At 41.8% G+C, this 12676-nt stretch overlaps 1 long non-coding RNA gene across 1 annotated transcript; it reads left to right on the top strand.

The window, feature by feature from the left end:
* Window positions 1–4714: 4714 nt before the first annotated feature.
* LOC309700426 lies at window positions 4715–5903 on the top strand. The gene is made up of 3 exons (XR_014274660.1): window positions 4715–4998; window positions 5085–5202; window positions 5334–5903. It is a non-coding gene; the product is annotated as an uncharacterized lncRNA (long non-coding RNA).
* The last annotated feature ends 6773 nt before the right edge of the window (window positions 5904–12676 follow it).

The raw sequence follows: 12676 nt of genomic DNA, 5'->3' as shown, positions 1-12676 counted from the left end.
GAAGTCCACTGTCGAGTCAGTTTGCAAGGTGCCTCTTGCTATGTGTTAGCTAAACCTCACTGCTCTGGACTATGTGTTTGATAGCGTTGACAGCGTTTTCTCTCGCCACATACAACTGACAGCCTTTCCAACATAGCTGCCCCCAATTTGCAGTGCAAATTGGCTCCATGGACAGGCTGTCTGTGCAGACAAGGGATCCAACGCCTGGTCATCTTCATCCATGATCTCCGGAATCACAATTAGATGCACTATACGTCAAGTGTATGTTTTGTCACGTATCTTTACCTCTGGCGTTTGGATCTGGCCATCAGAACCAATAAGAACCTTAGTCACCCTCGAAATCTGCCACGATGCTCTGGGTAGCTGTTGATCCACTAGCAGAATAACACAGCTCAACAGATAGGGTGCTTCAGGAGGTATATAGGCACTGCTCAATAGTGCTCTTATTTTGACTCAAGAATCATTCTGGCCCATGCAGTGTCAATCCCAGTCGGGTTCAGATTGTAGCCAGCCTTCCTGGTGATTCAAAGCGCACAGGTTATATAGGTTTTATATGGCGTGGGTGATCCTCCAATTAGCAGCAAGGGTGATTGTTAAGTCTAATTGGTAAATGTGTCATTGTGTTTCTTAAATTTGTAAACTCTGAGTTCAATCTACAGGATCAAGACATTCCTTTGTCTCTGACCACCTCTCCAGCCACTCTGTGCTGGGGGAGGTTTTATTGCAGGTACATTCTATCTGGATGGTCTTTCTCTTGTGTTGTAAGCTTCCTGCTTTTATGATCCTTTTGGTGAGCGCGCGCACACACACACACACACACCCTTGTCTTAGAACCATTGAGGGGGTTACAGAGGGAGGTGCTTGTGTTGTATTGTAACTGTCATGTCAATAAATAGCTGCAAGGGAAGCTGCTCTTTGAAGGATTTTGGGCATGAGACAGGTTAGGAGCGTGAGCTCCAAGAGCTGGTTCTTGACTAGGGCTGGGTATTGTCACTGATTTCTAGAATCGATTCAATTCCGATTCACAAGGTCCCGAATCGATTCGATCCATGATTCGATTTAATTCGATTCGATTCGATTTAAATCTGGGAAATTTTGACAGTCAGAAATATAATTCAGATCAGTACATTTACATATTTTTGTATCAATAAAAAGGAAGCTGACACACGCAAGACTTTATCGCAGGTGTAAGCGTCACAGCAGATGCCTTTGTGTCAAAGTAGCTGAAGATAAAACACAGAAAAACATGAAGGTGATTTTCCTGGCCTGGGATTTTATAAAAATATTCTGCAGTACATCAAAAACGAAAGAAAACCATTAATTAATGAACATTACCTCTCACGTTACGTTTTGAATAATTTTAAAAAGTTTAAATTTGTTCAGTATTGAACAGCAGAAATGAGGTTTTCTTTTCGGAAGAATGTAAAAGGGAAAAAAACAGCGGCCGACAGCGCTGTAAGCAACAGTAGACTTGTGCGTAACAAGCAAGCGAATAATGAAGAAAGGGAAACTGTTCGAGAGAGAGAGAGAGAGAGAGCTGTGCATCGCGTTGGAAGCAAAACAGTAAAAGTCAGAGTGAATTCATGACGATGTTTATGTGAAGCGTTTGGATCTTCTTTTGCTGCTGGTTCGGTCAATATTGTTTGGAGAGAGATCAAACTAACAGCTTTAGAATCAGCGCATAAAGGGCGTGAACACAAAGCGCGGACCCGCCGACAGATCAGAATCAGCGAGCTGTCGGCTTTCAGCCCCGACCGTGAGAAAGGCGACATCTAACTGATTCTGATCCGCGGGTCACGCTGTGTGTTTAAGTCTATGTGCAGAATCCCTGTACCTGCTCTCATTTACTGTCTTAACTGTTTGGTGGTTATTGAAATTTTGTGATCTTTCACCAGAGATTCTGGCATTTCGGGCAAAATAAATTTATATTAAAAAATCGATTCAGGATTTTAATGAATCGATTTTACGTTATCCAAGCCAGAATCGATTTTAATTGATGAATCGATTATAAAAACCCACCCCTATTCTTGACCAAAACTTCCCTCGTTAGCGAGTGAAAAACCGGTTGAAGATGTTCTGTTATGTTTTGTGTTCTTCATGAGGAATAAGTCTCTAAACTAGTGGGGCTTGTGGAAACACAGACCCAACAGTGATACTCTCCTGAGGGTTTGTAGGGGTAAGTCTTCAAGATGTCTTTATCGTCTCTTGAGCACGGTAACTGGATATGAATGTTGAGCCAAGCCAAGTCGCTGGGCAGTGACAACATTAGCTATGAAAAGGATTTCTGGAGCTGCATGATAAGGGACAGACTGAATGAAACTGAGGCCACGTGCAATGTTTGGATATCCTGACGGATAGTTCTCAGGGAAAGGTCTTCACGTGTGCCTGCTAGGCCCAGCTGATTACTGGGTCTAATTCATGACCACTTTTGCAATAAAAATATTATTCCATCTATTATTTCCATCCACAGTAATTATTACTTTGAAGCATGGAAATATTCTTAGGTCAACAGATATGACACTGCAAACACAGAAACAACAGTAACGGGGGAGCCAGGGTAAAAAATCAAATCAACACACAGAAGAGCAGCAATAGTGGGCAGGCTAACAGAGCTTAAAACTCACCTTTGGTGCAACATTCACCTCTGGAGAACCTGAAATAAAAAAGGAAAAGACAATACAAACAAAAATTTACAAGTCCTGAAATATATTTTTGCTGCTATAAAACAGAAAAGAGTCAAAATGGAATCTTACAGACTTTTTTGTTTGTGTTTTTGCTTTTTAAGTTTTGAATTGTGCAAATTTCTTGTAACAGGCAGTGGACCAAGGACAGTTTCAGATCACACTTTCTGATGTGGTTCGTATGATTGGTATGTGTGGTCAGTGTTTGGAAGGTTACTTTTAAAATGTATTCCACTACAGATTACATAATACATGCCCCAAATGTATTTTGTAATGTATTCCATTACGTTACTCAATGAGAGTAACGTATTCTGAATACCTCAGATTACTTAATATATGATCGTGCTTTTACAACTACATGGATGTCCTATTATGTACTATTGGTTCAGACTTGAATTTCAAACACTGTACCTCATAAAATGTTATTTGACATAATCAAGGTCCACTGATCACTGAACACTGGCATGTTAATGATTATGAAACTAACCTCGCAGTCAGTTATAGTCAAATATAAAACTGTTTTCAGTGTGATGATCATAACAGATCACTACTGTCCACAGTTTTTTTTTAGATATTGATAATAAAAACTGCAATGTAGTCACTGTGTCCATCCTTTTATATTTAGAATTGATTGTAAATTGACTCATGGTAAATAAATATAAAAAATAGCAAACTATGACATAACTGGGATTTCAATGTTTTTAAAAAAGTTTAAAATAATGTAAATTAATCTGCTCTGCTATAGGATTTTATAAGTGTCAGTCAGCTGGTTCAGGTGTAGCAGGAGGAGAGTAGTCAGAGGGAAACCTGCAAACAAGCAGGTTTAGGTCACAGAGACTGTTACCGTGGTAACTGACTCACAGTTGACTCTCTTTATGGAGCACACCCAAAACTCTGGACATAACCGATCCTGTGAGTTTTATTTTGTATTATCTCAGCTGCAGACTCATATTTATTTAAGGATGAGAGAGTAGTGTGTGCAGCTGTTTCCTGTAGGCTGGGTGACAGGCACCTGCAGGCCTGGTGGGTGTGGCCCTGCTAGGGCGCTGGCCACACCTGAAGACCATGCCACACACCTGCCGCTGATCAGGCTCATCGGGGGAGCTATTTAAGAGTGTGATGGAGCTCCCACCGGTGTGGGATGATTGTGAGAGACTCCATGTCAGTGTCTTGAGAGCAAAGTCTAAGTTAGTGTATGCCCACAGTCTATTGTTTCCCCCCCAGGAGGAGCGTAGGAAGCCTGAGAGCAGCAATCACTGGGAGTGCAGACACACGGGAGCGGAGAACGTGAGGCAATTGGGAAGAAGACACGGCACGGGAATCAGGGAAGAGCACAGGGGTTTTTTTGTGTGAACTGTTTACATCACTGTAAATAAACTCACTGCTCATCATTAAGAATCCTGCATCTGGGTCCTCATTCCCCACTTCCCACGGTCTGCCACACAGACTTTGACACATGCAGCTTTGATATGATGTTAACAACTGCAGTGTATGTGTCGTGTCTTAAGATCAGACAAAAGTGCTTATAGAATGATAACATCGTTGGAAAATCGTTTACTGCAAAAAAGAAAAAAAAAGTATAAATCAATGAATAATAAATAAAACTTCTTATATTTATTGTTCGTCTTTTGCACTGAATTAAACTGGAACCTCATGATCTCATTTTTATGCATACTGCACTGTATATGGGAGAGATCACAAAGTTTACTTTGACTTTGAATAAAGTTGCATCTAAAAAACAAAACGACTTTAGATGCAACGGAAGAACTTTCAACCCTCGTACTCTCCCAGCAGGGGTCTTAGAAATCCTCGAGGAACGGTGATGTTACTGATTGGTCAGTAAGCATTGATGATCTGCTGACTTCTTATTTGAAACCAAACCTGCTCCAGAGCTGGTTAGGCTCACAAAATGAGTTAACATGGATATTTACTAGTGATGTGACGTTCTGTATCGAGGCTTCGAAGCTTGTGTCGAGTAATTGAGGGAGCGTTCCCGCAATGCGCGTATCGAGGCTTGCTTCATTTATGGGAGGAGCTGAAAATGATGACGTCCGATGCCTCGCTGCCCGGCTGTACCACATGACTGGTTCATGAAGTGGTTCGAACTTTGCCGCAAGATATGACAGCGATATAAACCCCTCAGACTTCATTCAAAAATGTGGGTGTTTGATGGAGAGTTGCGGTTAGTGAGAGTTTGGAGACAGTTTGGAGGTTTATGAGAGTGAGGAGAGAAAGTCAGGAGAGAATGGAGCCAGCTAAGAAGAGGAGGATGTCCTCCCCTGTGTGGGAACATTTTGATCTTATTCCTCCCAACAAGGTATGTAAATTTCTACAGAAGATGTATTTTCATAATACTGATGGTGCAATACAATTTATGTTAAGCTGTCTTGACTTTTGTACAAGGTGAAGTGTTTGCTATGTGCCAGGGAGCTGGGATATAACAACAACACCTCATCCATGCTTAGGCACTACAGAGCTTTGCATGAGAATAAGGGGAACACCGATTGTGGAGCAAGACCAGGTGAGCCATCAAATGCCATGATAATATAGCATGCAGTAATGTTACTAAATGATATAACAATATTATACAGCTGTAATAAGTTACATGTGTGATATTTATATCTGTGCTTTGTCTTTATTGTCTTTCCTCAGGAGAACAATCTCAAATAGATGTAGACCTGGTTAGCATGGTGATTGAGGACTCCCAGCCATTTAGCATTGTGGAGGACAAAGGATTCAAAAGATTTGTTAAATCATTAAATCCTAGCTATGTTCTCCCCACTAAAAAGGTCATAAAAGCAGTGAACATTTAGTTTTTACAGAATAAAATGTGAACAGGCAGGACTGAGGCCTCAGTGTGTAGCTGTCCATACCTCAACGTTACAAAAGCACAACTACTGTCCACACCCCAACCACACCTCACCTCACAGTAAATGATCATTTCCATTTTAAGCATTTCCAAATGATCATTTTCCATACTGCCAGTATAAATATACACAGTGTACTGCCATCACTACAATATACATGTTTTACACACTCCTTTTGTTGTTGACATTTACAGGCTGTGTGCAAAAGGCCACACTCTTCAAATTCATGCCAACTAATATTTTTATGTCCAGTAGGTGTCCTACTAGAGCAAATGAAGCTTCAAGAAGCTTTGCACTGGAGTGAACCAATTGGATGAAAAGCTTCAGTGCTTCATGAAGCTTTATCTGCCCATCACTAGTGGACCCAAAGTGCAGACTCAGAGGCAAAACTTGAACTCAAAACAGCTTTAATGCTAAGCTCAAATGCAACATAACTGGATATTTCCCCCCCCCCCAAAAAAAAAAAAAAACTTACACCAGAAGACTGACAGAACACACAGCATAAATGAGGGTAGATCGCAACACCAACAAACTGAAACACAGGGCTTAAATACACAGAGGGAGCAATCAGGGAATGAGTAACGGGAGGGAAACACAGCTGGGGCAAATCAGGCCTAACGAGACAAAGGAAGCAAAACCAGATACATTAACATAAGACATGGACCTTCAAAGTAAAACAGGAAACATAACACAGACTGAACTTAGAGACACAGACTCACTGTCTGGACATGGGGAAATAGCAGACAGGGGAGACAGCAACTAAGGATTACACAGAGACATAAACCATAAGAAAGAACTCTAACAAAGAAACCAAAGACTAGAAAAGATAAATAATATAATAAACTCAAACCTCTGGGTCAACGACCCAGGCATCCTAACAGGTGGTGATGGAGAGGCGAATGTTGTCCAGGATAAAGACACTCCATGACGTTCTGGCTAGCCACAGGAGTACGTTCAGTTTGAGACTGAGATTACCAAAAAAAACACCACTGAACGACACAGGAAATTATTCCTGCCTGTGGCCATCTCCCCGTACAACTCATCCACCTAACACACTGTATACTGCAATAGCTACACACTTTTCGCACATGCTCTTCTTTCTTATTCAGATATTTATTAGTAAATATATATATATATATATATATATATATATATATATATATATATATATATATATCCATCCATCCATCCATTCGCTTCCGCTTATCCTTTTCAGGGTCGCGGGGGGCGCTGGAGCCTATCCCAGCTGTCATAGGGCGAGAGGCAGGGTACACCCTGGACAGGTTGCCAGTCTGTCGCAGGGCCAACACACAGGGACAGACAACCATTCACACTCACATTCATACCTAGTGACAATTTGGATTATCCAATCAACCTATCCCCACAAGCTGCATGTCTTTGGACGGTGGGAGGAAGCCGGAGTACCCGGAGGGAACCCACGCAAACACGGGGAGAACATGCAAACTCCACACAGAAAGACCCCGGCCTGATGTTGGAATTGAACTCAGGACCTTCTTGCTGTGTGGCAACAGTGCTAACCACCATGCCTATATATATATACAGTGGGGCAAAAAAGTATTTAGTCAGCCACCGATTGTGCAAGTTCCCCCATTTAAAATGATGACAGAGGTCAGTAATTTGCACCAGAGGTACACTTCAACTGTGAGAGACAGAATGTGAAAAAAAAATCCATGAATCCACATGGTAGGATTTGTAAAGAATTTATTCGTAAATCAGGGTGGAAAATAAGTATTTGGTCACCTCAAACAAGGAAAATCTCTGGCTCTCACAGACCTGTAACATCTTCTGTAAGAAGCTTTTCTGTCCCCCACTCGTTACCTGTATGAATGGCACCTGTTTGAACTCATCATCTGTATAAAAGACACCTGTCCACAGCCTCAAACAGTCAGACTCCAAACGCCGCCATGGCCAAGACCAAAGAGCTTTCGAAGGACACCAGGAAAAGTATTGTAGACCTGCACCAGACTGGGAAGAGTGAATCTACAATAGGCAAGCAGCTTGGTGTGAAAAAATCAACTGTGGGAGCAATCATCAGCAAATGGAAGACATACAAGACCACTGATAATCTCCCTCCATCTGGGGCTCCACGCAAGATCTCATCCCGTGGGGTCAAAATGATCATGAGAACGGTGAGCAAAGATCCCAGAACCACATGGGGGGACCTGGTGAATGACCTGCAGAGAGCTGGGACCAAAGTAACAAAGGTCACCATCAGTAACACACTACAACGGCAGGGAATCAAATCCCGCAGTGCCAGACGTGTTCCGCTGCTGAAGCCAGTGCATGTCCAGGCCCGTCTGAAGTTTGCCAGAGAGCACATGGATGATACAGCAGAGGATTGGGAGAATGTCATGTGGTCAGATGAAACCAAAGTAGAACTTTTTGGTATAAACTCAACTCGTCGTGTTTGGAGGAAGAAGAATACTGAGTTGCATCCCAAGAACACCATACCTACTGTGAAGCATGGGGGTGGAAACATCATGCTATGGGGCTGTTTTTCTGCCAAGGGGACAGGACGACTGATCCGTGTTAAGGACAGAATGAATGGGGCCATGTATCGTGAGATTTTGAGCCAAAACCTCCTTCCATCAGTGAGAACTTTGAAGATGAAACGAGGCTGGGTCTTCCAACATGACAATGATCCAAAACACACCGCCCGGGCAACAAAGGAGTGGCTCCGTAAGAAGCATTTGAAAGTCCTGGAGTGGCCTAGCCAGTCTCCAGACCTCAACCCCATAGAAAATCTGTGGCGGGAGTTGAAAGTCCGTGTTGCTCTGCGACAGCCCTAAAACATCACTGCTCTCGAGAAGATCTGCATGGAGGAATGGGCCAAAATACCAGCTACTGTGTGTGCAAACCTGGTAAAGACCTATAGTAAACGTTTGACCTCTGTTATTGCCAACAAAGGTTATGTTACAAAGTATTGAGTTGTATTTTTGTTATTGACCAAATACTTATTTTCCACCCTGATTTACCAATAAATTCTTTACAAATCCTACCATGTGGATTCATGGATTTTTTTTTTTTTTTTTTTTTTTTTTTTTTTCACATTCTGTCTCTCACAGTTGAAGTGTACCTCTGGTGCAAATTACTGACCTCTGTCATCATTTTAGGTGGGGGAACTTGCACAATCGGTGGCTGACTAAATACTTTTTTGCCCCACTGTATATATAGGTATATTGTGCTATTTCTTACTTTGTGTATTGTCAGTTTTTGTTACTGTTTGTACTGGAGCGCTGTAACCAACATAGTTTCCCCTAGGGATCAATAAAGTATGCTGATTCTGATTCTGATGATTCTGATTATACACTTTATACACTATACACTACAATTTATACACTTTCACAGACATATGTCACAAATTGCTTCACAAGAACGGTAACAAAACATAATACAGTCATAAATACATCATAAAAACCCTGGTCTAATTAAAGTTTTTTGAAATAAAAATATCTTCAGCTGTTTTTTGCGCTGAAAACCAGATAGAGAGGACAGCTTCCCAGGAACCTGACTGAGATGTACATATATTTCCTGGTGGTTCAGGGCAAAGTACGATGGAGGCGCTGAAACAGATCCTTGCTGGAGTCCAGAGAGCAGGATGATGATTGAGTCTCTGGGAAAACTGGCTTTTGAGCAGCTGCAGAAAGTAAACATGGTCTTCTATGAATCAGACCTGACAGAGTGTGGCATCGATATCAGAGCAGCATCAGTGTACTGATTATACACAGATCTTTAAAGAGGAGAGAGGACTGTACCAGGACAAGGTTTTCTGTTTTGTCCATCTCAGTGTTTAGGAGTTTATGGCTGCTCTTCATGTTCATCTGACCTTCTTCTGCTCTGGAGTCAATCTGCTGGAAAAACAAACACCCTCCAAAAAGAATGAATCAAGAGAATTTGCAGAGACACATTTATTTCAGAGTGCTGTGGACAACACTTTAAAGAATCCAAATGGACATCTGGACTTGTTCCTCCACTTCCTGCTGGGTCTTTCATGAAAAACTAACTAAGTTCTGCTACAAGGACTGCTGACAAAAACAGGAAGTAGCTCAGTGACAATTCAGAAAACAGTCGAGGATATCAAGAATGATAACAGTGAGAATCTGTCTGCAGCGAACAGCATCAACACGTAAAGGCAGCAACAGGAACACCAGGAGCAACAGGACAGGAAGGGTTGATATTGCCGTGAGTTATAAAGGAATCAGAAGGAAAGGAGACAAAAACCACTCATGGCTTGGAAGGAATGATCAGTCCTGGTGCCTGGGCTGCTTTCATGATGGTTACTCTTTGTGCCACAACAACAGTGTAACATTCAGTCGTCTCCCCTCCTCATCCTCTGTCTCTAACAGAGTAGCAGTGTATTTGGATGCTGCTGCTGGCACTCTGTCCTTCTACAGAGTCTCTTCTGACAGCCTCAATCACATTCACACCTTCAACACCACATTCACTGAACCTCTTTATCCTGGGTTTGGGCTTCAGAATGACACCTCACTGACTATATGTGACTTAAAAGAAGACACAGAGAAAAACTCAGAACTCTGAAATCATCTAAAACAAAAATTAGCAGTGAGCTGCCACAGTATTTCTTTCCAAAAGAGAACAACAGGCAAAGCTTTTTGCTTTAAAATCCTCCTAATATGGCTGCTGCTTTATCTTTAGGTGTAGGACTAAATAGTAATGGCAGTGTGTGAGGACTGTCCTGGTATCAATCTGTCCTTCTAGAGCAGGCATGGGCAAACTACGGCCCGGGGGCCACATGCGGCACGTTAATCGTTTTGATCCGGCCCGCCAAACTTGAAAAAAAAATTAATAAATTAACCTTGTTAATGTTTTATTTCCCCTGCAATTCTGATGTCATGAAACTTCCCTGGAGTAAGCTTGTTAACGTCACCACAGATGGATCTCCAAATTTAACGGGAAAAAACGTTGGCCTGCTGAGGAGAATCCAGAATAAAGTGAAAGATGAAAACCCTGATCAGGATGTCATTTTTCTCCACTGCATCCTCCACCAGGAATCTCTATGTAAATCGGTGTTACAGCTGAATCATGTTGTGAATCCTGTGGTGAAACTTGTCAACTTCATACGCGCACGGGGACTTCAGCACTGTCAGTTCATTGCGTTCTTAGAGGAAACTGATGATGATCACCAGGACCTGCTTTATCACTCCCGTGTCCGCTGGTTGAGTTTGGGCAAAGTGTTTCAACGAGTGTGGGAGCTCAAAGAGGAGATTGGCGTGTTTTTGGAGCGGCAGGGGAAGACTGAGGAATTTCCTGAGCTGAGCAACAAGAGCTGGATGTGTGACTTTGCGTTTGCTACGGACGTATTTTCACACTTGAATGAGCTCAACGTGAAACTGCAGGGGAAGGAGCAGTTTGTGCATGACATGCACACAAACGTGAAAGCCTTCAAATCCAAGCTGGCTTTATTCTCCAGGCAGATTTTGAACACGTCATTCACTCATTTTCCTACACTAGCCACGCTGAAAGAGGCCGGAGCAAAAGTAAAGAAATACAGTGAGTCACTGGATGCACTGCACGGAGAATTCTGCCGTCGGTTTTTGGATTTCGATAAAATTGACAAGTCACTGGCCTTTCCTCTGTCACAAGACCCCGAAACAGCTCCAGAGGAGCTTCAGCTCGAACTCATCGACCTTCAGTCCGACCCTGCCTTAAAAGAGAAGTTCAGCTCTCTGAAACTAAATGACTTCTATGCTTCACTCAATGATGCCGTGTTTCCAAATCTAAGGCGAAAAGCGCAGATGATGTTGGCTTTGTTCAGCTCTACCTTCGTGTGTGAACAGACATTCAGCGTCATGAACATCAACAAAGCCAGCCACAGATCCAAGTTAACAGACCTACACCTCAGATCCATCCTGAGAATCGCCACAACAAAACTAACTCCAGACTTTGATGCGCTGGCTAAAAAAGGAGACCAACAACACTGCTCCCATTAAAATGTGTGTCTCTCCGTGATACGCACGTTGTTCAAATGAACAGCGCGCGCAGATCAAATATAACGCTTCACAGACTGACTTGCTGCAACTGTTTCGTTCTTGCACTGGTCGTTGTTGACTTTTGGCACCGGGGAAACAAATTGAATAAAAGGAACAGGACAAGTACATCTGCATCTCCTACCGTTTTTGGAAAAAAAAAAAAAAGAGTCAGGAGGAGAGTGATGTGATATCCTGAAGGATAACAGAACTTTCAGTGCTTTAAAATAAAATGTTCATTTATTTGATTTTCAGTGTTTAAAGACTCATTTCGAAGTCAGAGATTTTATTGTAATGCTTTTCTTCATTTTCATTGGAAATTAAAGCACATGTTTTCTCCATATCCCAAGATGTGTATTTTTCCCCCAATGAGGTGATGTTTTCAAAGCATGCCATCTATCCGCTCCTGTTCCGGCCCCTTTGTCAAATGTTAGAACTCAATGTGGCCCACGAATCAAAAAGTTTGCCCACCCCTGTTCTAGAGAGTGTCGCCTGATTTCCTCATCCACATTCAGGCCAGCAGTATCACAATAGCTGAGCCTCATTAGTTTGGTTTTAGAATTAAGAACCACGCCTCAATGTATTCAAAAGATTTTAACATGTTTTTAATGGATGAATCAACTGTGAGTGCCAGCATATCCAATGAACAGTACTCGCTTTTTGTTATGTCCTTGCTGTGTTTATTCGTTTATTTGTTTATTTACAAGGAACCCCATTAGCTTCCACAACAGTGGTTGCTAGTCTCCCTTGGGCCCAAGCCATCAAATACAATCAAATAAAATATTATGCAATAAAGTGGAAGCAAAACACCCACATAATATGGCTCTTACATCCAGAGTGAGGTTTTACAATTGTGAAAATGTAAGCATATAAATATCAATAACACTGAGACAAAATACACAAATTTCCATTACAAATCACATTGCCTTTTTACAATAATTAAAATCGTTTTTTGAAATTATGAATAGATGATAATTCTCTAATTGCATAAGGAAATTTATTCCACTTAGAAGATGCTCTAAATATAACAGAGTTTTTCAATAATTTGCTTTGAACTTGAGGAATTACTACATTGCTGTTTGTTGAAAATCGTGTAGGAAAAAATGTGATTGTATTTATG

The sequence above is a fragment of the Aulonocara stuartgranti genome (assembly GCF_965226115.1).
Source record: "Aulonocara stuartgranti genome assembly, chromosome: 23".
In the NCBI taxonomy this organism is placed as follows: domain Eukaryota; kingdom Metazoa; phylum Chordata; class Actinopteri; order Cichliformes; family Cichlidae; genus Aulonocara; species Aulonocara stuartgranti.
This window is presented reverse-complemented; position numbering and strand designations above follow the sequence as displayed.